The sequence below is a fragment of the Parasteatoda tepidariorum genome, chromosome 10 (genome assembly GCF_982258835.1).
Source record: "Parasteatoda tepidariorum strain Cologne lab strain chromosome 10, Ptep-v5.0, whole genome shotgun sequence".
Lineage (NCBI taxonomy): Eukaryota > Metazoa > Arthropoda > Arachnida > Araneae > Theridiidae > Parasteatoda > Parasteatoda tepidariorum.
Window position 1 is genome coordinate 78,036,820 of NC_141764.1, and position 27,721 is coordinate 78,064,540.

A 27,721-nucleotide genomic window follows, 5' to 3' on the forward strand; every position below is an offset into this window, starting at 1 on the left:
CTTGCCTGATAATGTATTAATATTATTGTTTTAGCTTTATTTAATGAGGAGTTTTAAACCAGAAAATTTCAAAAAATTTCACCGCCTTGTTTCTTTAACAAAGAGAAAAAAGTACATAAAAATTACATTTCTTTTCAATTTTTAATAAAATATTTAATTACAAATGAACATATTAGTAGTAATTTTATTTTCTAACAATTTACTAAATGACAATTTTTTAAAACATAATGTTTTAAACACTCTTCACTGTAAAACTGAATCGGTTTTCATTTTGTTGGGGAAAAAAAAATTGTTTTTTTTTCAAAATGAAGGTTTATTAAAAACTATTGGATCATAATAAAAATCACAATAAGTGCAAAATAAAATTTATTCAATCGACAGCGATATATTTTTTTTAATATTTTTTTTTCTCTCACGTGTATCATTTCTCTTTCTTTATTGGCAAATGGCCCAAATATTCATACGAAATTCAATTTTAAGAATGTACTTCAACCCGACTTACACAAAAGAATAATAAAATGATTACGATAGAAATGAAGATAATTATTCCTTTCAAAAGCTTATTTGAGAACAATCTTTTCTCTGCGAGTGGTGGCCTAAAAATACCTTTAGCGCGTTGCATTAAAAAATTACCACCAGAAATTTCTTCATTGCTAACATTTGTTCTTCCCATTATTGTTACTTCAATGCTCTTTATAATACACCCCCTTTGATTGTGGGTAAAGGTTGGGTTGACGAAAATAATGTGTCGATTTTCGCCAAATAGCTAGTGACTTCTATGCTGTGGAATGAAAGGTGGTGCTGCCGTTATAAAAATTTCATTTGGGTTTCATCCGTTGTAAGAAGATGTCGATTCATTAGGTAAAAGGTGTTATCGCTACGCCCTAATAGATCGCTCTTCGTAGCCTTCTAATAAATATTAAAATGATATTTTCACATCTCCAAATGATAGTACATTGCTTCTCCATTAATCCAGATTACACTAGAGAGGGAATGTTTCCAAAGTTACAAGGTTCTATTTACAGTTTCAGATTCTCAGTAAGTGCAAAGAATATTTATACTCACATACGATGTGATATTTCGAATTTATATCCTCGTCTGATTTTTTTTCTTTTAGAATTCTTGTTTGGGTAATACTGAAGGTTGAGTAAAGTAACAGTCACAGGGAAAGCTTTCAAGAGAACCACCTTTGTAAGTCGACTACGTAAGCCTCCACAATTTATTCTATATCATAAAGAAGAACAAAAACTTTGAAACCTGTCCTGTTGTCTATATTGTATGTTTATCAGCGAAATAAATCTAATATATCTATTGTGATTCTAAACTATTCCATCTTCCTAAGTGGATCAAAAAATGAATATGCAATTAGTTATCTATCAGAATTTCGATGGATTGGGGAAATTGCATTAATAACTAATCAAAAGATAACCTAAACCTCTTTGTGAGTTGATCATATGGAAAAATTTAAGGGCTTTAGTTTACCTCTATTATCAAAAACCGAATTTATTCTTCATTAAAAACAAGAGCATGAAACCTTTAATCTGATTATTTGTCTATTTCGAATGTTGATCTGAGAAATGAAGCAAATTTTTATAATATGCAGTGATATTGAACGCTATTCATGAGTTGACTACGAAAAAAAAGAAGAAAAAGGAATATTCTTGTTAGTTAAGTTATGTATTAGAATACCAATGAATTGGTAAAATTGTATTGAAAACTAACTAAAACCAAAAGCTAACCTAAACCACTTTGTGAATGACTATATGGGGAAAAAATTAAGGGCTTTAGTTGACCTCTATTATCAAAAACCGAATTTATTCTACATAAAAAACAAGAGCGTGAAACCTTTAATCTGATTATTTGTCTATTTCGAATGTTGATCTGAGAAATGAAGCAAATTTTTATAATATGCAGTGATATTGAACGCTATTCATGAGTTGACTACGAAAAAAAAGAAGAAAAAGGAATATTCTTGTTAGTTAAGTTATGTATTAGAATACCAATGAATTGGTTAAATTGTATTGAAAACTAGCTAAAACCAAAAGCTAACCTAAACCACTTTGTGAATGACTATAAGGGGAAAAAATTAAGGGCTTTAGTTGACCTCCATTATCAAAAACCGAATTTATTCTTCATGAGAAACAAGAGCGTGAAACTTTTAATCTGATTATTTGTCTATTTGGAATGTTAATCTGAGAAATAAATCAAATTTTTATAATATGCAGTGTTATTGAACGCTATTCATGAGTTGACTATAAAAAAAAAAGAAGAATATTCTTATTTAGTTAGGTTATGTATTAGAACACCAATGAATTGGTGAAATTGCATTGAAAACTAACTAAAACGAAAAGCTAACCTAAACCACTTTGTGAATGAACCATATGGGAAAAAAAAAATAAGGGCTTTAGTTGACCTCTACTATCGAAAACAGAATTTGTTCTTCACCAAAAAACAAGAGCGTAAGACCTTTAAAATGACCACCTATCTATTTCAAATGTTGATCTGAGAAATAAATCACATTTTTATAATATGTAATGTTATTGAACGCTATTCATAGGTTGACTACGAAGAAAAAATTTTTTTTTTATGCAATTAGGTAATGTATTAGAATAGCACTGAGTCGGTAAACTTGTATTAAAAAGCATCCAAAACCAAAAGCTGACCTAATTCCATTTGTGTCTTGACAAATTGAATATTGAGAAAACAGTAAAGGCTTTTGTTTAATTTGTAATGGGCAATAAATTAATTTTATAAGCATAAAAAATAAATTAAAAAATTTTGAAATGGATGTAATATTAAGTTTTCTAATTACGTAAGTACTTGCACGCTGACATTTTTTAAAAAAAAATTGAAATAAATAACTGGTAATAGCAATTTAAAAGCCAAATATGTATATTTGCATTTTAAATAAATCAGTTAAATATTGAGCTGGTGTAAAAAATCTTAATTCATTCTAATATTTAAACTTATTTCAAAGCCGAATAAAATTTTAAAGACATGGAAAAATTATACAAATTAACAAAGAAAATTCTTTTTATTAAATAATTTTGGCCACGGATCCATGTGCAGATCCATTTCGGGCAAATCCGTGGCTAAAATTATTTACTGAAATTTTTTTCTTTGTTAATTTATATAATTTTTCCATGTGCAAATCCATTTCGGGCAAATCCGTGGCTAAAATTATGTGCAAAATAGGCAATTCATGTTTCTTTCTATTTTTTTCTTAAACAAATATTTATTTTCTAAACTTATTTATAATCAACTTCTTTAAATTATCCATCATAATACTACCTTGCGCACATCCATTTTCGGGCCCATCCTTGGTAACCAGCAAATCAAACGCACTTCAGTAATGCAGTAAGAAAGCACCTTAAAGCAAAACTCCTCTAGTTACGCTCAATTTGCTCTTTAGTTTTCATATTTTGCAATCTGGCAATCTTATTACGAAAATATTTTAAATCATTCCTGAAAAATTTCCCGTTCATGTAAGTTCATTTGAATTCGCTACTCGCTTTATAGATTATGTTTTATTCGGTTTTTTCTTTACATTTTATTTACTGTTTTTACGTGTTATTTTTACTTATTGTGTTCTATTTCATTTGTTGTAATTTTTATAAAAATTTTTTTTAGTGCTCCTCACACTGTTGTATTGATATATTTTGCTTTGGCTATATTCATACAATATTAGAAAGCACTCTTTTTTGCTGATATAATCGTGTGGGCTGATGAAAAGATTATATCTTTTTATTTTCCGGATTTTTTAAAAAAATTTTTTTAACCTTTTTCTTCCCTTCCCAGTTGCGTGTTATTTTTTTTTATTGATATTTTTCTTTCTCCCCCTTTCTTTATAGGTCTGAAATTTTCCTTTGTTTTATCTTCATTTTGAACATATTTCATGAGTTCTATTTACTTGCAGCTTATGCACAATAAATGAAACTTATTGTTTTTCTTAATTTTCTCAGTATTTTTTTGTATTTATTTATTTTGCTCTCTCTCTCTCTCTCTCTGTATATATATATATTCTCTCTGTATATATATATATATATATATATATATATATATATATATATATATATATATATATATATATATATATATAGAGAGAGAGAGAGAGAGAGAGAGAGAGAGAGAGAGAGATGGTTGATTCGTTATTTCCTTTTTTCAATCATTTCTCATGTCATTATATATGTAATGTGAACATATATAATGATATAAGAAATGATTGAAAAAGGGAAATAACGAATCAACCATCTCGATAAGTTGACCACTAAAGCAATGCACAACAAATGGCTATCTTACACAGGTTTCACAATACTTTATTGGTTTTATTTATCAATAGATTAAGAATGATGGTTTTAATATATTTTTAATACTTTTATTACTTTAATTTTTTTAAAATTTAATTTGTAGTTTAATTCATTTTTTGATGGTTAAAAAACACAAACAAGATGCTCAGAATAACCTAACATCCTAACCATCCCATCATGCAATAATCATCAACACTTGGCAATAAAATTAACATAATTAAACATTTTTGCACAAAAAGCAACTGTCCTTCAACAATGACATACTGTAATTCAGCCACATAGTAAAAAGAATTTTGTGATCGAGCACTATATTTTTATTATCCAGGCGTGAAAAAGGAGCTGGAAAAAAGCGCTCAATGTTCTAGACAGAATACATAAAAGACTCCATAATATTTCACAAAAAACTAGAAACTTTAAAATAACATAAAAATCAGTAATATTTTTGAGAAATGAATATCAGCTTAGATTATATAGAGTAGAATCAATATAGATCATATTCTGATAACAATAGAACCATGATAATAATTGTATAAAACTATAAATAAAGTATAATTATAATCAATCTCACAATAGAAGTATGTAACATATGCCCATTAATTTCAAGTAAGCTAAAGTAATTCAATTTACATTATCTTCTCCTTTTTTTCCTCCTCCAATCTGCAAACCCTAGCGTGACATAATTACTCAATGTCTTATTAATTTTTTTCAAAAAATTACGAAATAAACTTTTTTCAGGAAATTAATTCAAGATCGCTTTCTTCAAAACATAATAGCACGAAGACAATGATGTTTTATTCTTCGCCTAAAAAAACAGACACAAGCAAAATGATCTGAATAGAGCCCATTTACAAGATGTCTTAGCCATCACATCATGCATTAATCATCAACACGTGACCATAATTAACATAATTAAACATTTCTGCGCTAAAAACAACCGCCCTTCAACAATGACATGCTGTAATTGAGTCACGTAGTAAAAAGAATTCCGTGATTGAGCGATACTCTTTTTATCCAGGCTTAACAATGAGCTGGAAAAAAGCGCTCAATGTTCTAGACAGAATACATAAAAGATTCCATAATATTTTGCAAAGAATGTCAATGACTAAGAACATCATATTAATCCGTAATATTTTTGCAGACGATAACCAGCAGCGCTGTAGAGTTGTCATAAAATAGCCTCCCCCTGACGATAATTACATGCAATTCAAAGACATTTTTGCTATTCCATTACATATTCACCTATTTTCCCGAAGGTAATTACATATTTTCTCCTTTAATTTTTTTATCTTTAACGTCATTTTGAAAGAGCAGTTTAGCAAATGTATTAGTTTAAGCCGTCCTTGGTAATTTAGATAAAAACCAAATAATTCAGACGAGAGTTCGGGAAATTTTACATTTGCGGGAATGGCAATAACTCTCGATAAATAATTATGCTCTTCTCATTATTTTTCATTCTTTCTTTTCTTTATCGTTTGCAAAAAGAGAACAAAATTATATGCGTGCTGCGTTAGTTTTTCAATAATGGTATAATTGAAGTTTTTAAATAGAATTCTATTCTTATGATCATTTTTTTAAAATCTTGATAGTTTTTTATTACAAAAAGGAAGAGTTTTAAAAGAAACAGATAATTTCATAAAAGGCACTTGAAATTCAAATAGAACAATTGTTCAATTGCGAAACATAGAAAATTAAAAATTGGAGTACAGTGCGGAACACCGTTAACTTCTGATCTAGGGATCATATTTATAACGTATACTTAGATCCAATTTTAATGATTTAAAGAGCTAACTTTAAATATCAATCACGTTAAAAAAATTCCCGTTTCTTTTCGGACTTTCTCCGTATATTGGAGGGTTTAAATCTGCTTTGTTGACTAAGGGTCTTACACTGCTTTTCACGGTTTTAATTGTAAACAAATTAAAACCGTTAGCTCAAATTTCAGTTCTTGCCTTGCAGTTTTGCGATCATTTTCTTTACTTGCCTTAATTTTTTTAAGGGTGGACTTCTATAGTTTTAAATACTTGATATGACACTTATATTACAACACTTATAGTTTTTACACTTAAATATGATTTTGATATGTATAACTTTTTGGGAACAGACAGTTTCAGACACAAGTGCCACGGTGGCGAAGGGGAGAAAATATAGGCATCAAAATGAAGTGATTCAGGTTGGAATACCCGGCGATTACTGGTCGCTACGATTTCTGCTCCCGACTTGCTTCGACCGCAGTGGGCGTTAAATACAAATTTTTGGTGCGAGTACAGGTTTGCTTCGTAACTCGTTCCCAGATAGCAGAAATCTTTTGTAACGACAGATTGTTTTTCGTAATTTTTAAGAAGAGAACTTACTTTTGTATTGTAAAAAAGCGTTGAGATTTTGAAATTATTTTATAGCTTTTACGGGAAAAAAAAAAACTTGTTCTTATATGGTAAAAAACCATTGAAGCTATAAATTTACTTCGTACGTTTTAAGATTTTGCACAACCAAACTGGCTGTCAGTCTAAAACTATTAATTTAAATTAAACGCTAAAACAAATCAAGATGACGATTTAAAATTTTTTTTTTTGGGGGGGGGGGGAATGCGAGGCTCAACTTGACATTACTTTTTGTTTTAATGCTCTGCAAGACTTAGAAACTTTACATTACTTAGAAAAAAAATTTCTGATTGAATGATATTAAATTTTAAGTGATTTTTTTATTTAAAAAATTTTTTTTTGCATTAAATAACACTAAGGAAATAGAAAAATGTATAGTGTGCAAAATAAAAATCGAACCACAATGAGTTACTTTTGATGCAATATTCGGATCTTCACGTTCTAAGACGTACTTCTTTATCATTTAAGGGGATAACCTCAAATATGTTAGTTAATTAGAGCATACTATATTTTAAGTCAGGAAATCAGACACAAAAACGTACTTTCTCTGAATAAACATACGTTTTTTTCAGCAGATTCAAATTTTTCGCCTACGAATTACAGGAGGTAGTTGAGATCTGGAAAATATGGTCCCCATAGTTTGGTCAGAAGAGCGGTTCAAAGTTTGGAGCCCTTAATATTAATTATTTTTCACTAGTCAAAAAAATTTTGAATAGTAAGGTATAAAATTTTCTTTGCATACTTTTAGAGAATGTAATTTTTTTATGGCAAATTACTAAATCTGAGAGAATTTAATCGAATATTTCCTGAAAAATCTGATTTTAAAGAAGCCGTATTTTTAAAATTCGATTCCTCCGGTACTACTCCACCAATTTCGTTAAAATTTTGTATTTTGCCATGTAAAATAACTTTCTTAAACAGTTATGTAAAAAATTGTTTGCCTTTCAATTAAAATATTTTCGACCTATTTTAAATTAAATAAATAAAAATAATAAATATTTACTAAAAGTTATATCTCGCATGGAGTCATAAACGAACGAATTTTACAATTGTGTGCAAAAATGTTCTCGAGATATGGCAAAATACGCAAAAAATAATATTAACCTTAAGGAGTCCAAACTTAGAACCGCTCTCCTGATCAAACTGTAGGAAACAAATAATTCGGATAGCTACTACCCCCCTATATTCTGAGAGGCAGAAATCCGGATTCGTCGAAAAAAAAATCACGCCAAAGAAAGTACGTTTTTGTGTCTGATTTCGTCATTGAAAATATCGTCTGCACAAATTAATAAGCATATTTGATGTCATTCCCTGAAACCATCAATATTGAGTTCTAGAAGGGGAAGATCCGATCATTAAATCAAAAATTATTCAAGGCGGTTCGTTTCTTATTTTACACATTGTACGAGGAGTAAAATGGGTAAAAAATGTAATTTTCGATAAGTAGTATCAGAATTATTAGCACGTTGAATGCCATGGGGGTCACCGGTGATCGGTGAAGCAACGATTATTAGAAACACATAATTCGAGTAAATTTTTAATTTTTTTAAATATTATTATCGTTACTAAAATGGTTTAAAGAAATTAATGCAATATAGAACACATAAAAATAGTTTTATTTTTATACACAGAGATGCCAACTTGCTCCGGACAGCGAATAAATATTTTCAAGTGGTAGCTTATTAATTGTGATTCTTGGTTTAATAAATTCAATTTAGTAGATTTTTATCCACCACTATTTCTAAACAATTAGTAGGCTTATATGATTCATCACTTTTTTCAGATATGTCATGCTAAATCTTTTAAAAAATTAGCAAAATCTGTCTAATATTTGCAAATTTAGTTTGTAGTTATTTACCGTTTGGCCAGACCGGTAAGCCATGTAAAATTAGCGTGGCATTCAGCGTGTTAACTGCGAAACTTGTTGTAAAAAAAAATAAAAAAAATATTACCATGAAGAGTTCTGCAGGCCCACAGACATGCAATTACAGAACTGATATATGACTTCCTGAAAGGGTAATTTTTATATTTGAAAATCTGAGACGAAATTAAAAAAAAAAAATTTTTGAAGTAAAATTTCAACTTATTTAAAAGTTTATGCAATCGTAACTGTTTTTTTTTTCTGCACGTTTTTTACCCTCTGTTTTTGCATTGTATAATAACTATTCATCCTTCATTATTATTTATCTGGGTGAAAATTTATGTCGAGATTTTTATTGAAGCTCGGTTGACTTGATATCAAGAGTAGGGAAGAGTGGGGTCAATTGTAACTTTTTTACTTAACTATTTGTAACTAACAAAAAATCCTATATATTATTAGTATTAATTGACAGACGAGTAAAGTAGACTATCCTCTACTAGAAAAAAATGAATACCTCATTTTGAATGTTATTATATTAGTTATTAACAATTTTTGACAGCCGTGCACTTGTTACAATTGTCCCCACTTATGGGGTCAATTGTAACAGTTCATAAATTCAACTAAAACATAGTTAATTATACATAGTATCATAGTTGTGATATATTTTTTTATTGATCAAAATAGTAGTGATGTTTTAGGAGTAAAAATAATAATGAGCAGAGACCTAAAGGGTTAAACTTTTAACTTTAAGGGGTTAAAAATTTTAATTTATGCTGTGAAAGGTGACAAATAAAATAATGCACATACAACATAATATAAATGATATAGGAAACTATTGGTGGTTCTTAAAGAGTTAAGTAATGGTTTGTAAACATAAGATTATTTATTTTCAGCTGTTACTTTCGTCCCTTTACTTATTGTTACAATTGTCCCCAAGACGCCATTTCAGCTTCATTTGTTAAAAACAATGCTAGTTAATTAGCAAAACTAATCTTTTTTTTATTGAAATGTTAATTAAGGTGTCCACTTACATATTCGGTTACTAATTTTTATTTGTTTAAACAAAATTACTTTGTTACAATATAATATTCTAATACCAAAAAAAGTACTTTCGGGGCGTGAAAATATCTTTTGTGATGTAACTCTTTCAAAAGTACATAAAAATGGTTGCCATCAGGGGTGTACATGTAGATTTATTAAATATACCTTGTGCGCCACATAGGAACCAAATCTAGAACCCGATACTCGAAATTTTTGCTCTGTTACAATCGTACCCTGTTACAATTGACCCCACTCTCCCCTAACGAAAAAGAAGAGAGAGTGAGTTATGCAAGGTTATATCGAAATTTTTAAAAATATAAGAAATTTAATACAAGATAGATACAAGATAATACAAGATTTAATACAAAATTAGCCACTTCCTATTTGAACAGTCATTATAATATGGTTCTCGTCAACGTGTAAAATAGCTTCTCATTTGTTACCTTTGAGTCACTTCTTAGGTTAATTTTTTATCACATCCATGTAATTGTTCATGTAGTTATGCAGCAACAAATTAACAAAAATGTTCTTGCATAAAACTACAATGATTATATATTTTATTAACGAAATGTTCTTCGTTTTATGAAAATTATAAATTCTTAAGGAAAACAAAATAAAATAAATAAAAAGCAATCACAGAGTTTGGTGAGCGGAGCCTCCTAGCTTTTTTTAATTATTTGGAAAAGTGACTGTTTTTTCATAATAGTGTTAATATTTTCAAGAAGAAATTTTTAAGTATTGACAAAAGGCTATTGAAACAGCTGCACTATAACATTTTCAATGAAAACAAATTTTAGACGAATCTTCGAACAGAACAGAACCTGTTTTTTTGTACAGCATAGCTATCAAATATTTTGAATAGAGATACTATACTAACATTAAGGTTATAATAGCAATCATTACTTCTCTAATCTTTCTTATATATCTATTAAACGTAGTATGTACTTTTAAAAAAGAGAGTGAGATTAAAGGATTTTATAGGATAAAATTTTCTTGCATATTATTTAATGGGTGTGGTTATTTTTTAAAATTTATATTTTTATTCCATGCGATAATAAATTTATTTAATAGCATAAATTCGAACGAATTTTGCATTCTTAGAAAATTGGAAAATATTTATTTGGCCATTTTTCTCGGCAGATGGTTCTTCGATAAAAATAAATGATAGCTCTAAATTATTTATTAAAACATATAAAAGGAATGAGCATGGAAGAGGTACAGATAGAATAAAGCACCAATAAATAAATAAATGAATAAAATAAATAAGCAAAATAAATAAATAAAAATATATAAATAAAAATTAATAAATAAAAATTAATAAATACAAATTAATAAATAAAAAAATACTTAAAGGAAAAAGAACACTTGAAATTTAAAAGACGCGATGTTACCGTTTGTTACCATTTGCAAACTGGAGCTCGACAGGAAAAAGTCTTTCTCGTTCTTGTTACCAAATGGCGTTTGATAATATAGTTCTGTTGCAACCAACCAATGATTTTTCATTTCGACAAATGCAGTTACTTATTATAAAACTTCTCATGCTCTTATTTTATTATCGTTGATGAGAAACTTATCTTAGCAATAAATTTAACTAACAATGTATTACTGTATAATCTTTTGGTTTTAAATCAGTTCAGAGTACGAGGTAACTTCCCAAAAATGACGGATACTTTAGGATAACGGAACTGACTCAATGAAATTAAGCTTGGTACCGTCCGTGTACCATAGAGGGTTAGATCATCACCGAATGTTTCAGACCAGATGTTAAGATACGATATATAGCTCTTAATACAATATATTTTATTAATCTTTAAAGTACTGTTAAACAAAATTGAGTTGCTTTAATTTTAAAAATGACACATGTAAGCTTATTTCCAATATCTCGTAAATAGTGCTCCTCTTCTCTTTTTGGGTGGTATACAATAAAGCCCTGGATTATCTAGTTCAAATAGCGTTAACTAGTTTAAATAATTTAGATTGGCTGTCACAGTTCATATGGGAAAACCGTCGCCATTTTGTTGACTAGTTTGAGCGGTGAAGTATCATTGCACTCAGTCTGTTATTTGGGTGATTCTAACGAAACATGACAATTCGGACCAAAAAATTTCTTCAAATTTAAAGTCTTCAAAATAATCTAAATTTTTTTTTGTATACTTCTTTAGCTACACTTATTAATATCTTATAGACAGCAGTGAAGTTTATTGACATTTGCTCAAGAAAAAAAAATAAAATAGAAATTCACCAAATCTTGAATGCCAGGAAAATGACATATTACCTTAGAAGTTTAAAAAAAAGTCATTTTAAGTTAATAGTAAGTAACTCAACCTAAGCCTTTATGTTAGATGAACCATAAATTGCTTATATTAATTCTTCTTATCCACTGTAGAAAGAATTTTGACCGAAGACGTTTATATTCTTCAGAAAACAACAGTATTTCTCAAAATAACTCAGATAAATCTATGTAGTTTTTGTTATTAGTGATTTCAAGAAGCCAGGAAAATGACAGCATAAAAACCTACTCACCTTGAAAAATTTTTTGAAATAGATTTTGAGCCAGAAAATTGATTCTTCATTCATGCAACAAGACATGTTCAGATAGGAGGGCATCTAATCAATCTATTAACATAAGATATTGATTCCTGGTGCTATCTATTTTGGTTATAAATCTCTAAATAAAAGTAGCCAGGAAAATGACAGATTTTCATGGGACAAGCAAATTACTGATAGAAAAAATTATTTTAAACGAAGTTTTAGTAAACAATACCCTCTGCGTATATTCTAGAAATGCTTACATAGGATAAGATAAAAAAAAAATAGATTTTGAAAAATGTATGGGAAGTTTTAAAGCTAGTTATTATTAGAAATATTGTTTGCGACATGCCAGGAAAATGACCTTTTGATATTCAATTAAATTTTTTAAGCGTACAAAACAGTCAATGCTAGTGCAAAGTCATTTTAGAATGCTAACAGCAATACTATTTAATAAATTTTTTTTGAAAAAAAGTTCCTTTAGTATTATAGTATTAGATCTTGGAGCAAGGGAAAGTCATTTCTCATTTTGCTTTTTTTTATTACTTTATTTGTTTTATACTTTTAAATTAATAATGATAGGTTTTTGCGCATTTTGGTGTCCTAATAAGAGAAAATTAGGTTTGAAGTAATATTGTTTGCCTGTTGGAGATCGCAATATAGAACGATGTGTAGAATTGGCTGCATAGAATTGGCTGCTAAGAATTGGCAGAGATAAATAGTTCACGCATTTCAAACGATAATAAGTACGATAAATTTTTACACTAAGAATATGCTAAGCAATAACTGTCTCGCTCATTATTTCGTTTGCTTGTTTGGAATTTTACCTTTTTAGTCTAAAGAAAAATGCTTTAATTACTATTCTGCAAATTCCTTTGATTTGCTTTGTTATTTTTTATGAAAGAATAATGTGTCTATTTCAATAAACTAACGATTATGGTAAGTATATTTTCCGCTTTAAAGATATGTTATTAACATATGATATAAAAGTATTAGAGAATCAGATTGAATATAATATAAATACTTCTGTTATAAAATTCAGTAAAATATATATATATTTTTTTCTTTTATGTACCTCGCAGTTTAATTGTTTTACTTTATCTGATTTCGAAAATTAAAGTGCATATTTGAACATGTTCAATAATATAACTAAAAAAGAGTAGACAAATTAAATGTTTTTTGTAATAGCAAGAATTATTTATTAAAATAAAATATTTACCAAACAGTAATGTAAATACTTAATTATAGTAAATCTATATGAATTAAATAGCTACCGATATGTAATCCAGCTAAGATGATGATAAGATAATACTATTAAAGATAAGATCGTAGTGTTTTGAAAAAATGTGAAATTCTTCTAAAAATAGTAATGCAATTAAAATCAATTTATTGGTTCAGTATTTATTTATATCATGTTTTACATTCTAATTGACAAACACATTTTTATTTAATTCAGTATTTTAAAAAATAAACAACAATTTAAAATTATCTTTCACTTCTGCTATTTGCATCTAAACTTTTAATTAAGATTTAATTTCAAATTTAATTAAATGCAGCAATTGTTTATCATAAAAGACCAAATAACAATTGGTATGGATAAAGAAGCAAACAATTTAAACTATTGGGAAAATTGTTTTTCCTTGAGCACTGTTTATAATGCCCATAATTATTAAAATCATAACGCCCCCTACAATTGCATCGCAAATCAAAACAACCCCTGAACCTCATAAAAAAACCAGACTGCGAAATATTTCAAAGAACATAGAAAAATAAGTCACAGCAGATTATAAAAGGCGAAATGAAAAGTCCTTAAATTAGGTATTATTTTTTACGGAATAGAATAAAAATTAAATACATAATTTAAGAGGAAAGAAAAGAATTAAGAGAGAAATACTAAATGTTTAAGTTATCTTCAAGAATATAAAAAATAATCAATAAAAAGTGGCATTTAAGAAAAGAACGTGTTTTTAGACTGAGAGATACGGTCACAAGTGAGTTGAAGTCACCAAAATGGCGGTATGTCGGTACTTAACCTACGTATCCAGGGCTTTAGTATATAATAGTAACGTGGTAATTTACAATCATTTCAAATTTAGTTAATTTTGCTTTTAATCAAGTTAAAAATCGAATTTTTAATCGCAATTTTTTTCCCTTTTAGAATTTGTATAAATAACAACCGGGTACAGTGCACAAAAAAATAAATTAATAAAAAATTAAAAAAAATAAATAAATGGACCAGTACACAAAAAAATAAATAAATAAGCAGACGGGAAAAAAAAACCTAAACGGATGAATAAATTTTGATCTTTACTTTCCAGGTCTTATTCTTAATAGTTCAAAGAGATGATTTCATCTTTAATTTGCTAATTAATGCAGACGATATTTTAAGTTACGAAATCCGATATATATATATATATATATATATATATATATATATATATATATATATATATATATATATATATATATATATATATATATATATATATATATATATATATATATATATATAAATGACATTACATTTCAAGCTTTCAGTTGCTCGGATTGTAACACTGACATATTTCTCTAGTGATTATTTTTCTACGCACATAAAATATTGTATAATACTGTTGTCCAAAAAAATGAATTGTCTCTATCACTTTAAGTGTTAAAGAATAAGTGATTACGAACGCAAATGCTAGCTTTTTATAGATGACACGCTAAAATAAGTCTTTCTAAACTTTGGAAGTGCTTAAAGGAGACTTTTAGAAATAGACTTTCCAGTTGGTAAATCCGGAGTCCCTTTATTGCGGAAGTATAAAATGGGCCACAAAATCCCCTGAAATAAAATTTCCCTGGATTGAATCATCCAAAGCAACGGAAGTTGATTTGTAGAGAGACATAAAAGCGATTAGTTGCCACCATCTGCCCAATGACAAACGCGAACAGGTGCCTTAATTCCAAGCTTTAGCCAGAGACAAACATTATTCTTTTGAGAATATTTTTTTTTCTTCTCGTTCTTTTCTTTGGGAAAGAAGTTTAGCAACCTCTTTTATCTCCTTATTAACGAAGTGATGAACTTTTCATCTCTCTGCACTCCCTCACTCTCAAACCAATCCGTCCGCCTCATTAGAACAGCGCCATTTTTGGCGATAAATCGTCATGGTGCCAAGTAGAAAAAAAAATCGAGCTTTTCGGGTAACCCATCCAATGATGTCGGCCGATTACAGGTTATTTAATGGCTGCTTCTAGGGTGGTCTATCTCTCTGAATCTGAATCTTCTTCAGAAAAGTAGAAAAATTGTTCTTCCTTGTGGAATCAATATTCACCTTTTTTTGTTCTCCTTCCCTTTCAAGAATGTATTATTTTTCTGAATTGATCTACCATGAAAATAAAATAGTTGTGTTATTGGCGAAGAGGGATTAAATTAGCCAGCTTTTTTTTTTATTCCTCGTAACTTAAAGACTGAAGTTAATTAAATTTGTTGCTATGTCTTCCTCTTTTTTTTTTTCTTTAAGTGCCACAAAATTGTCTTCATGTATTTTTTTTCTCTTCATATTTTGAAAAGGGATTAAATTTAGCGTGAAGTACATAAAGGCTAAATTGTTTTTAATGAATATAAACAAACAAAGAAATTTAGTTTTATTTAAAAAAAGATATAATTTTACACTTGAATAGCACTTATTAGAGTAATTTTTCTTTTTAAATACATTTATCATCAATAAAATCTGAGGGTATTGCTGAGGTAAATGCAATCTGGAATTTAAAAATGTTATTTTTATTTTTGATGAAATCGTATTTTATATGAGCAATATACACTAAGGAGCCAAACTATTTAGTTTTTTCAGAGTTTTCATTTAATATTAACTATTATTAAAATTTTTATTTAATATTTACACATCATTTTTGTTAAAGATGCTCGTTTTTTAGGGATATTTCTAGTTTAAATTCGTTAACTCGATCATATTTTTTTCTATTTATTTATTATTGTTATTCATATAAAAGAAAACATGTAATGATTTAATAAATTTTATTTTAAACAGATTACAAATTTAAACTTTTAGGAGGCTTTGCTCGCTACCAATTATCAACCCAAATGATTTAAATGCTATTCATTCATGAGGAAATAAAATAGTCTGCCAACCCAAACGATTTTGCTTTGTCACGTTCTGACGATAAACAATGAAAATCTATAATACAAAATAAAAAAATTTAAAATTATTCAATTGGGTATAATATGAAAAAAACACAACTACTTCGATTTAGTAGGAACAACATATGACGTAATGCTAAACGAATGGAAATTAGTTGTTGTTTATTTAGTTATTGTTATTAGTAGTTGTTGTTATTTGTTTTAGTTGCTATTGTTTATTTAGTTGTATTTAGTTTCAATAACTTTTCTTTATAATGCAATAAAATCTGGCGAGCAGCTATTTAAACGATCGAACACTTCGTTTGTTTATTTGTGGCTTGAAGTTAGGCTCGCAGAAAATGCCGTTCATGGGTTAAATTTAGTAGGAACAACACAACCTGTGACGTAGGCTATATTATACCCAATTGAGTACTCGAAACTCAAGAGGTTAAGTGATTATGCCTAACCACGTGATTAAAATCAGATTGAATTGGATACCTGTAAGTGACGACACGCGTGTGTGTCAAATCTGATTGGCTACTGAATCGAAAAATTCCCCGATTTACCTACGATGACGTCACTTGCAAGCATCCAGAAAAAACATCCCAAAAATGAATAATTCCAATAACACTGATTCCAATAACACTTTGGTTCTGTGAATTTAGTTCCTGATTCTGTTGAGATTTAAATTAGCGAGTTTTTCCAATTATAATTAAAACTTCATCCGCAAACTAATTTTTTAAATTATTTGGTTATTTTAATTAATTTATTTATTTAATTTTTGGTTACTTTAAATACTTGTTAAATGTCTATCGCAATGGTGCGAAAAATTAATTTCTAGTATTTCTTCGTAATTTTAAATAATTATTATAACAGCACTTATTGACTCCACACAGCTGAACATTAAACATATTTTAAAAGTAATACCCGTAAACCCTGAATTGGGGCAGGTCGGGGTAAATATTTTCATATTTTAAAAGTAAATGAAATACAGCAGGTACTAAATAAAAGTTATTGACCATTTCAAGAGTGTAAAATGGCAATTTTGTATTTTTATCATGGAAACTTTCATAATAAGGTAATATTATACAACTTACTATATTATACTTTAGTGTAATAAAGAAATTCCTCTTTCAGTTTCAGCAAGCTTTTAATTTCATTCATCGAAATTTGTGGTTGTTCTCAAGAATGATATGGTTACCTCAATTGGATACCAGCAAGTGACGTAATCGTAGGTAAATCCAGAGCCCCTGAATTAGAGGATATAGTATAGTCGGCCTTAAGGCCCTTTCTACGCTGAAAGACAAGTCAAATTGAAGGAGCTATGGGTAGGAGAAAGGGAGGAATAGGCGTGGACATTAGTGGACATAGGGGGTGGAGATATACTGAACGACCATGGAAGTCCGGGTTACATTTTTTGGCAAAACTCAATATTTAAAGGGTGCGCCAAAAATAGATCATGCAACTATACTTATTACTTTTCCACTATTTTTGGTGTATAAAACGGAGGTAGTGTGATTCCTTGTTACTCCTCTTATTTATTTAATTATTTTTACACCATTCATATTTCGTCATCATTCCAAATATTGGTAATATCAAATAAAATTTAAAATAATGTATGACACTGTTTTTTATTCTTTCATATTAGGAATGCTTTAAAACATTTACTCTGCTCTAGAAAAAGATTTATATTATAAATATTAATAGTCTAACTAACAATAATTTTGTATAAATTGTTTTGGGTCTTTCAATCTTCTTTCTGCGTATCCCCAACAGTAAATAAATATTACAGCCTCGATATCATGTTGAATTTTCTTTCACTCACGTAACTATGTAATATAGCGTGTATATAGTCATTACATCTCCGAATATTTCAGACCATATTTTACTTAAGAATTAAAGTGCGCAAGGGTTTTACTAAACCGGGGACAATTAACTTGATCCTAAAGGTATATTCAAAGGTTTATTTTATATTTCTGATGTTATAGAAAAATGTGAAAACTTATTTTTCATGATGCACGACGAATAAATCTTAATGTCTTTTTCTACATTCTCTAATGTCTTTTTCTACATTTTGTAGATGAAAATAGATGAAAAAAAGCAAACAAAACTGTTAAGCGAGTCGCGCTTTTTATAACACATTGCTTCGTTTCATTAGGAAAAAGCCGAACATTTATGTACTAAAACGAGTACACTATTGCGGTAGTCAACCTTAAAACCGAAAATTGAAAGTTTTCTTTCAATTTAATTTTTATTACAAAAATTTTAACGCATTACATAATTCGTGACACAGAAGAAGTAAGAACCACTGAGCCTACATAGTTTTCAAATAAAACAAAATTCTTTGTACAAATTAAAGAATTTTTCATGAGTTGGGTTAAAAAGGGTTTGATTTTAGTACTTCACAAAGCAAAAGAATAAGTAAAGCACTTCATACAAATTAAAATATATCATAAAAACTAGATGAGAAACATTCAAGTAATTTTCTCAAACGAAATCATGCTTTATTAATACCCAAGTACAGATCTCGGCAGTTTTCAGTTTATCTCTTTTTATTAGATATAATATTATCATTTTGTTAATAATGTATTTTAAACAAACTCTACGTATTCCATGCATACTTTTCCAAATAAAAATGTTTAGCGGGTAGTAAAAGGGTATCCTCTTTTCCTTATTATTTTATTCTCAGACTATTTACAATGACGCGGAAGTAACACTCCCTCGCCCTCCTAGTTGAGGGGAGAGTAAAACTGGTTCTTGACCACCGACCCCCCAACCCCGACCCCTAAGAATTTTTTCCAAACAAATGCCAAGAAGGCTTTTGGAAACCAGCCTCAATTAGAACCATGAGCTTGTAGGGAATAAAAATAATTATTTAATGATTATCCATAGTAATTTTTTTTAATGCTTTCATAATTTATAATATTATTTTTATAAAATTAGTTTATTTTATTATTAATATTTTATTATTTTCAGTTTATTTTACATAATTTTTTTTTAAATTATTATTTTTATTTTCGCCTCAATGCTTTAGCATGAAAAGCATACTTATTAAAATTAATTTTTGATATTTTCTTCTTCAAATTTTGTAAAAAAATTTAAAAATTAAAATCTAACTTAATTTACTCTTTAATCCAAATATATGACATACATAAAGAAATTCCATGATTAATGCAATTACTCTCACCTAATAAACATTAAAACTAGTAGACATTTACAATAAAACAAGCCAATCTGCTCTTGATATTTAATTACAATCCATTTAATTACAAAAATGTATAAGATGTAGAAAAGTGATGAAAGGGTAGAAAACTAACGAAGATATTTTTCTCAACTACATGTTTATTATGCCATAGTGTTTTAACTAATAAAATCCAATAAATGCGTCAAAGAGTATTTGAAATCAAAATCTCGGATAATATCTAAGTGAAGTTCTTAAATCAAGTCATTGTCCCTTTTCATCTGTAGTTATATTATTTAATGAAGATGACAGATTTGGTCACTGAAGTATTCCTAATTCGATAACATCCTAACGAAATTAAATACTTAATATCCCCTCAAAAAATAGTATACTATACCCTCAATATATATTGAGGGGATAGTATACTATTATTTGAGGGGATATTAAGTATTTAATTTCGTTAGGATGTTAAAAATAACAGGCAATTGCGAGGATTGGAGAACGAAGCTAGTATGAAACAAAGCCTTCTAGTAATTCATATTATCACAATGTATCCTTTTAGATTGTTCTGGAAAATATGAGATGTAATCGCAATCTGGAAAATAAAGTTCCAATAATTCAGATATGAAAGCGCTCGGGCATGTAGGCCCCTTAAATATTGTATAATATATTGCTCGATATGTGATAATATCCTATATATAGACTATCAGCAGCGTTTATTTCCGATGACAACAGCCAACAATAAATTTAAAATTTAGTGCAAAAGAAATTAAACTATAAAAACTGGGGTATTAGCGAAAAAAGTGAATTAGAACAATATCACGAGTAATTGAGTAGTTCCGGAGCGCGAGTAGTAGGAGAGCGACTGCAAGCAGAAGGATGTACTCCCAATTTTCTAAAAATACATTGTAGAATCTGTGAAGAAGCTAATTATTTTCAATGATTGTTTAATTTATTCTGCTTCGAAGAGTGAAAAACATGAATTATATTATGTTTAACCTTTCACTCTTAAAAATAAATCACTTAAAGCTATTTTATCGAACTTAGTTTTTAAAGTTTTTGAATAATATAATTAAAACAGGGGATCTGGGTAAATACCTTAACTATGATAATCCTGATTGATAATAAAAATATACTATATATATATATATATATATATATATATATATATATATATATATATATATATATATATATATATATATATATATATATATATATATATATATATATATATATATATATATATATATATATACGTATATATATATATTGTGTGCACAAGGGATGCCGTGAGCACTTTATTCTTTAGACATAACTCAGAAACGCATTTTTCTTAAAAACAAATACATAAGTAATTGAATCAGAAAAATTCCCAGAATGATAAAAGGGGCTGTGATAGCCTGGTTGGTAGGGCACTGAGCTCATGTCCAAAAGGTCGTGTGTTCGACCCCAACCGACCGAACACTCCCTGTGTTTACATGGTGACTGATGCACGTTAAATCTGTCGATTCGTAAAGTTCTTCAGGAGTTTCCTTGTCTTTTGGATTGGTTCAAATTACAAGGCTATGGAATTGAACATTAGTAGTCGTAAATTTAAAATTGGGTAAATTGTTCAACAATGGTTATAAAATATAATTATAAAAGATCAGTGGTAACTCAGGATAAAAAGCTCGCCTCCCAAATGAGGAGAACCAATTTCGAATCTCAGTGATGGCTGGTCGATATGAATTTTGCACCCTGCGACTCCCTAACCGCAGTACTGTTTTAAAATATATCCAGTGGTGGACGGACTCTGGGTAAGAGTCCCCTTTCAGTTGAGCTAACCGTAAGAAGTTTTAGTGGTTTTTCTCTATATGTACCGCAAGCGTGTGTTAGTATCATCAAAACACTTTTCACGGAGGCTGGTTTCTCCCAATGCTTGATCCAAGAGTTCTTTTGTCTTCTGGGTTAGGGACAAAATTACAAGGCTATTAAATTGAACAATGATAGTTGCAGACTGAGAACTAAGTCGGCTTCTCAACACCGGTTATAAAATTAAGTAAAATAATTATAAAGAGAGCTGCGGAGGCCCAGGGGATAAGGCATACGCCTTCTAATTTGGAGACCCAGGTTCGAACCCAGAGGTGACAGGTTGATAAGAATTCTGGTCCCAGCTCACACCGACCGCAGTACTGATATAAAATATTCTCAGTGGTCGGCGGCTCAGGGTTAGAATTCCATTTTCAGTTGAGCGAATTGTGGGAGATTTTTGTGGTTTTCTTCGCCATGTAATGTGAATGCCGGTTACTAGTTCAATGAAGCTACGAGGGTTAGTTTGTTCCAATGCTGGATTCAGGAGTATATAATCCAGGTGTTCCATTGAATTATGTTGTATTGTTGTAGATTAATCAGTTTCGAAATGGTAAGAGACTTTAAAAGTTATAACTAATTAAAATAAGTCTAACATTAATTTTATAAAAAATTTGCTGTATAATTTCTGATTAAAATACGTATTTACAAACTAATTTAATCTATCATGATTAACTTAATATTAGTCGATTCTTCACTACTTGTAAAAATATTGAATGTCTGTTATATAAATTGAAAACAAATCGTTGCGCGTAGTAAATGGCATATAAATATTTTCTGCATGCTCATTTAAAATTTCTTCAAATTTAAAATCTTTATAGTAAGAAATGTACTCAGAATATTTAAAAATATGAATATGTAATCAAAATATTTGGCAATCCTTAGTAGTTTAAAGTTATTGTATGAATAAAGGATTTACCAGAAATTAAATGGTTATTAGAAAACTGAGCAGCGGTATTAGTGTATCGACATTTCAGTCGCTGATAGATATGATTCCATTTTTTATTCAAGATTCCGATAAAACAAATACATTGAAATGTTTATATATATGTATATATATATGGGCTGTATAGGTCGTCAAAATAATCGAAACAATCCAATACCAACGTATTTTTTCATATTTCTCAAGGAATACTTAGAAAATTATTTTAGAACTTTTGAAGTGTTAAAGTCATGCGTTTTTTCATATATATTACTGAAGTTTAAAGCATTTAGAGATTTGAGGGACCGGTAAAAAATTAAGAACCAAAAATAATGTTTCTGAATACCTTATTCGAAAACAATAAGCGAAAAGCTTGTAAATTATGTCAATAACGTTGATTATCATATGAAATAACAATCGTATACATACTAATATAATTAAACTTGTGTTATAAAACAATTTGATTTTTTTAATATTTTAAAAGTTATTTAGCATTCTTTTATTATGCATCAGAAAGTTTTATTTTAGTTTTATTATACATAAAAGCTAAGTAAGCGAGGCATCTTAGCTCATAGTAGTCCACTATCTCATTTTAGTAGGCTTTGATTTGAAAAATCGTATTCTCCTCTATATTAGTCCCTGCTAGTACAACTACACATTTGAATAGCCAGAAAAAAACCGGTTTTATGCATCTACCCCATAGTAACAGGAAGAGATGGATACAGTTTCTTGTTTTTCTTATATTCATTATTTAGCTTATTTCCTTTTTTTTTTTTTCAGTTTTCGTTTCTTACTGTTTACGCTGTTTCGAAAATATAAAGTAAACGCGCGACGGAGGCGAGATGCGAATACATGGGGGGGGGGGGGAATAAAGATTGTATACAGCTGAAAATTGTATTTGTAAAAATTTCTTATTTCCGAAATCTTATCAATAATGATTTATTATATTTTGCTATTTTCTTTAAAAAAAAACTGGCAACTGTCAGGAAAAAAATTAAGATCGTAAGGAATAAAATAAGATTTCACTATTTGTGATTACAAAATATTCATCAACATTTATTTTTTTCGGATAAATAAACTGTCCCGTATCTTTATTATAACTGTCCGAAAATATATTGATATTTATGGATTAAAAATAAGAAATGATTTTCTTACCGGTTTCCAATATTTCCATTTTGTTTTTTATTTTCTCCCTTCTTTTACTTCTTTTTTTTAATAATTGTCGTTGAACAGCCAACCCAATTTCCAGTTTATGACTCAACTCCGTAGCCTTGTATTTTTGAACACAATCCAGAAGACAAAGTAACTCTTCAATCAAGTATTGGGAGAAAATTTGCCTTCGTGGAGAACGTCTTGAAAGAACTAACACGTCTTTGCGTTAGGTGGACATGAAAACCACGAAAACCTACCACGAATAGTCCTGACTGATCTATGATCCGTCTGACACTGAGGAGATTTTTTGTTAGCATTGCGCTCGGTGTGAGCCGTGGGCGGATTTCGTATGACCAACTATCACTTGGATTCGAAATTGAATCACCTCATTTGGAGGAGAGCACTCTATCCCCTAAACAACCACGGCTCTTCCATTTTGATATGTATGTTACCGGCAAAGTTTGAAAATCAACATTCTGTGGAATGCCAAGGCGTTGTTGTACCTAAACTAGCCAGTGCCTGAAAGAACTCTTATTTTTCACATTTTCTAAGCATTCAATGTAATGAAAAACCTCAAAGTATAAAATATGATTCGTCTATGATTCGTTTCGAATGTAATGAAATGTAATTCAAACGTCTTTGAAGCTCACCATATCAGAGCAAGTAGATTAATTTTAATTTCTTCATTTGTATATGAAAATTTTGTTTCCCTTTATATGGCATGGATTCTACAAGGCATAAATTTTGTTTTATCCAACTTTCATTTTCTCTACGCATCTTGAATACAATTATTTAATGGCATTACTTAATAAATGTTATTTTTTATTATTTTTTCTCTCTCTCATTATTTTTTGCGTATAACATTTTAATTGTTGAGGAATGCGCGTGATTTACATAATAGCCTTATCAGGATCTTTTTTCTTACTTTGCCTAAATATCATTTGTCATTCTATAGAATGCCTAGCTATTACATATAGTGTCTAGGGAAAATATGTAATAATTCTCATATTTCATGCTTGGAAAAAAAAAAAAAAAAAAAAAAAAAAAAACCTGACATTCCATGCAATGTCATGGAATGCCGGTGTCTTATACTTTACCCCGGTAACAAATGTATTATTTATTGAATGTATTATTTATTATTTATAAGAAAATGTATTATTTATTGAAGGGGTAAATCATGTGTTATTTTCTGAATATAAATTCATGTATCTAGTTTCAAAACTTAAATTTAAAATTATTAAATAATGTAATTTCCCATTTCATCGAAATTGGATTATTCCATTAAATAATTACACAATTTCCCATAAGAAAATGTATATTTTTTCTAAATTTTTTTTTTGCGAGTTTGCCGTTTTGCTATTAAAATTGCGAATAATAAAAAAAATTAATAACAGTACACATTTTTACTTTTCAGAAGAAAATAATGTTTATTATTTGTTGAAATAAAAAAAAAAATTGTATTTTGATAATAACCTGAAAGTTGTAAAAATCGCACAATCAATTTATTCCAAATAAAGCTTCACATAACTTTCCCTCTGAATTCCTGTTTTTAATGTATGGGCAAATGTATATTTTGTAAACTCGATTTAAATAAAATTTATTGAGAGTAAATCAGAAACTTTCACAGTTAATGTTTTTAAATTTGTGAAATTTTTTACCGATAACACAAAAATAATTTATTAAAAACTTTTGCAAATTTTCCGATTTGTAGATTTCTATAATTTAATGAAAGAAATACAGAAACATTCATTCAGGGGAAGGGGGATGATTATGAGACGGACGCACTGCCTAGTTCGGTATCGAGGCTCGGTGAGGGGGTTACTAACTGCTGACTAAATAATAATAATAATAAAGTATAGTGTCTTTCTATTTGTATAATACCAGATTTCAATGCATACCCACAATATTAATTCTTATCTTTCATTCCTGAACTTTAAGAATCGAAGGAAACATCAAAGACGTAAAGCGTTTTCCAAAATAAAATTCGCAAAACATTAAGAAATTTCTACAAGTTAGGAAAATTACTTATTCCACCAGTAAGGAGAGGTTAAATTTTGGCTACTTTCTTTCGAATGAACCGCCATTCCTTAAACCAATCAATTACCAGTTCTTTCCGAGGGGACTAAGGGGTTGCTTTTTTTTCTCTTCGCATAATTAGGTAAATAGACGTCTTCGTTGTAGATGGCAGCACAATAACTCAGATAGCTAAGATTTAAAGTTCAAATTTCGGCGCAATTTTTCTTCGTCCAATTTCAAAATATTTCTAGTTTTTTTTTTTTTAATGAAAGATAAGAATATAATCTTAATTTCCATGGATTAAAAAATTCGATGAGAGAAAAACTACTATGGATAAAAATTGTTTGAAGTTGGATTGAGTTTTTTGAATTTAAAAAATAGTAAAAAATTTTTTTTTACATAATTTCCTCCACATTAATTAAGATATTTTTATTTTCTTTCGTTTCCAAAAAACAGAATGTTATTATCTTGAAAATTGACGATTTTATGTAAGGCTGAACTGTCCATAGAATAACATGGGGGTTGCTTTTCTCCCGATCGAGCGAGCGAACGGCCTTAAGTAAATCGAGGCTTTGGTCGATTCAAAACAGTTTCGACTCACACACGTGATGCCGCTTACAGGTATTAAATTAAATTTGATTTAAATCCCATGGTTCATAATCACTTCACTTATTCTTGAGTAGATATCCAATTATTAACAAATACATTTTGCATAGAGTCGCTGGTTCGATTTTATTTCGATAATAACTGATTAGATATTAGGTGATATCTGTCTCTAAATTTTATTGTGGATCTTCTCTTATTAGAATAATATTATTATCAAAGACTAATAGACATAACTTTGCTTAGTGTTGTCTTCTTTTATATTTCTGGTACTATTAATTTATTTAGTATGAAAAGATAGCATTCACAAACTTTTACAGTGCTGTTCACGAAAGGATATAGTTACCAACTGTCACTCACTGTCATTGTCACCAACTGTCATTGACAGAACAATTATTTTTCTGGCACAGATTGTTAGATTTTAGTAAATGAGAATTTTTAAATCGAAAATTAATAACAAAACTACGTTATAAACCAACTTCTGTTAAATTTCCTTTTACTACAGTAATACATTTTCATGTCAAAAATATAATTGCTTTAACAAAAGTACTTTTGCGATTGAGAAACTGGGCATAAAAAAGAACACAAAAAGTTTGTCAAACAAGGCTTGAAATAAGATAAAGCAATTATAGTGATTGACAAATTGCAAAAACCTGATTACGGCTAGAGTAAATGGCAAAGCTTTTTCAAATTATAAAACATTTTTCGTTCAGCAAACTTAGGCTCTATAGAACAAAAGTGATTAATAGAATAAATTGGTATGTCGCATAGAAGTTAAAAGGATAATACGTTTTGGGTCAAAGTTAAAAATAAACGAGTAAACATCATTTCACCGCGAAGTTCAATGAAAACTAACTAGACATTTTTAGTTTTAGAAGTTGGCATGATTATTAAAAATCTTAATCGCAGTAGTTTTATTTAAATAAATTTTAAGTTTTTTTTAAAATCGTGTTTTTTGTTTAATTAATTTCATTTCATCAATGGGATACCTGTAAGTGACGCAGTGTGGGCGTCTTGATCCTGATTGGTTGATGAAGCGTGGCATTTGCTTACGTTAGCAAGTGTTCTTTCTATACTATTACGAGTAAGCCAAGCTCGAGAAGTATCAATTCCCATAAATGGCGCATTCTATATTCTTCAACAAAGATTTCAATTCCTTCACTATAAATATCTAACTTAACACACAGAGAGGCGAGAAGCCTTGTGGAGCATAAACAAACTAATTATGCATCGAAGTTGCCAGATACACAAAACAAAAATATATCACGGTTACAATAAAATACATAAGCTAATAATAAATCAATAAAATACAATAAAATAAATAAACAAATAAGTGAAAGACGTAGATGAGAAGGAATTCTATTTCGACAAATTTGATGTGCGATATGGCTCTGTATTTATTAACTTCAGGATAATTAACATTTTAACTAACGCGGAGAAACTTAGCTCAACTTTAAGACGTCATTATGCTTATAAACGATCGGTAGGCGATGACGTCATAGGTCACATACGTGGGTATCAGTGATCTTCTTCTTGAAGTGCAAATACCCAATTCTGAGCAAACTTTTCAATAGTCTTGATTTAGGCCGGGATAGCCTGGTTGGTAGGGCACTGGACCCATGTCCAAGAATTCGTAGATTCGATCCCCGCCGGCCGAAGACTCCCCGTGTAGTAAATGGTGACTGATGCACGTTAAATCTGTTGATTCGCAAAGTCCTCCATGTTCCCTTAACAAATCAATACCTCTGGGGGTTCTGATCTAGGAG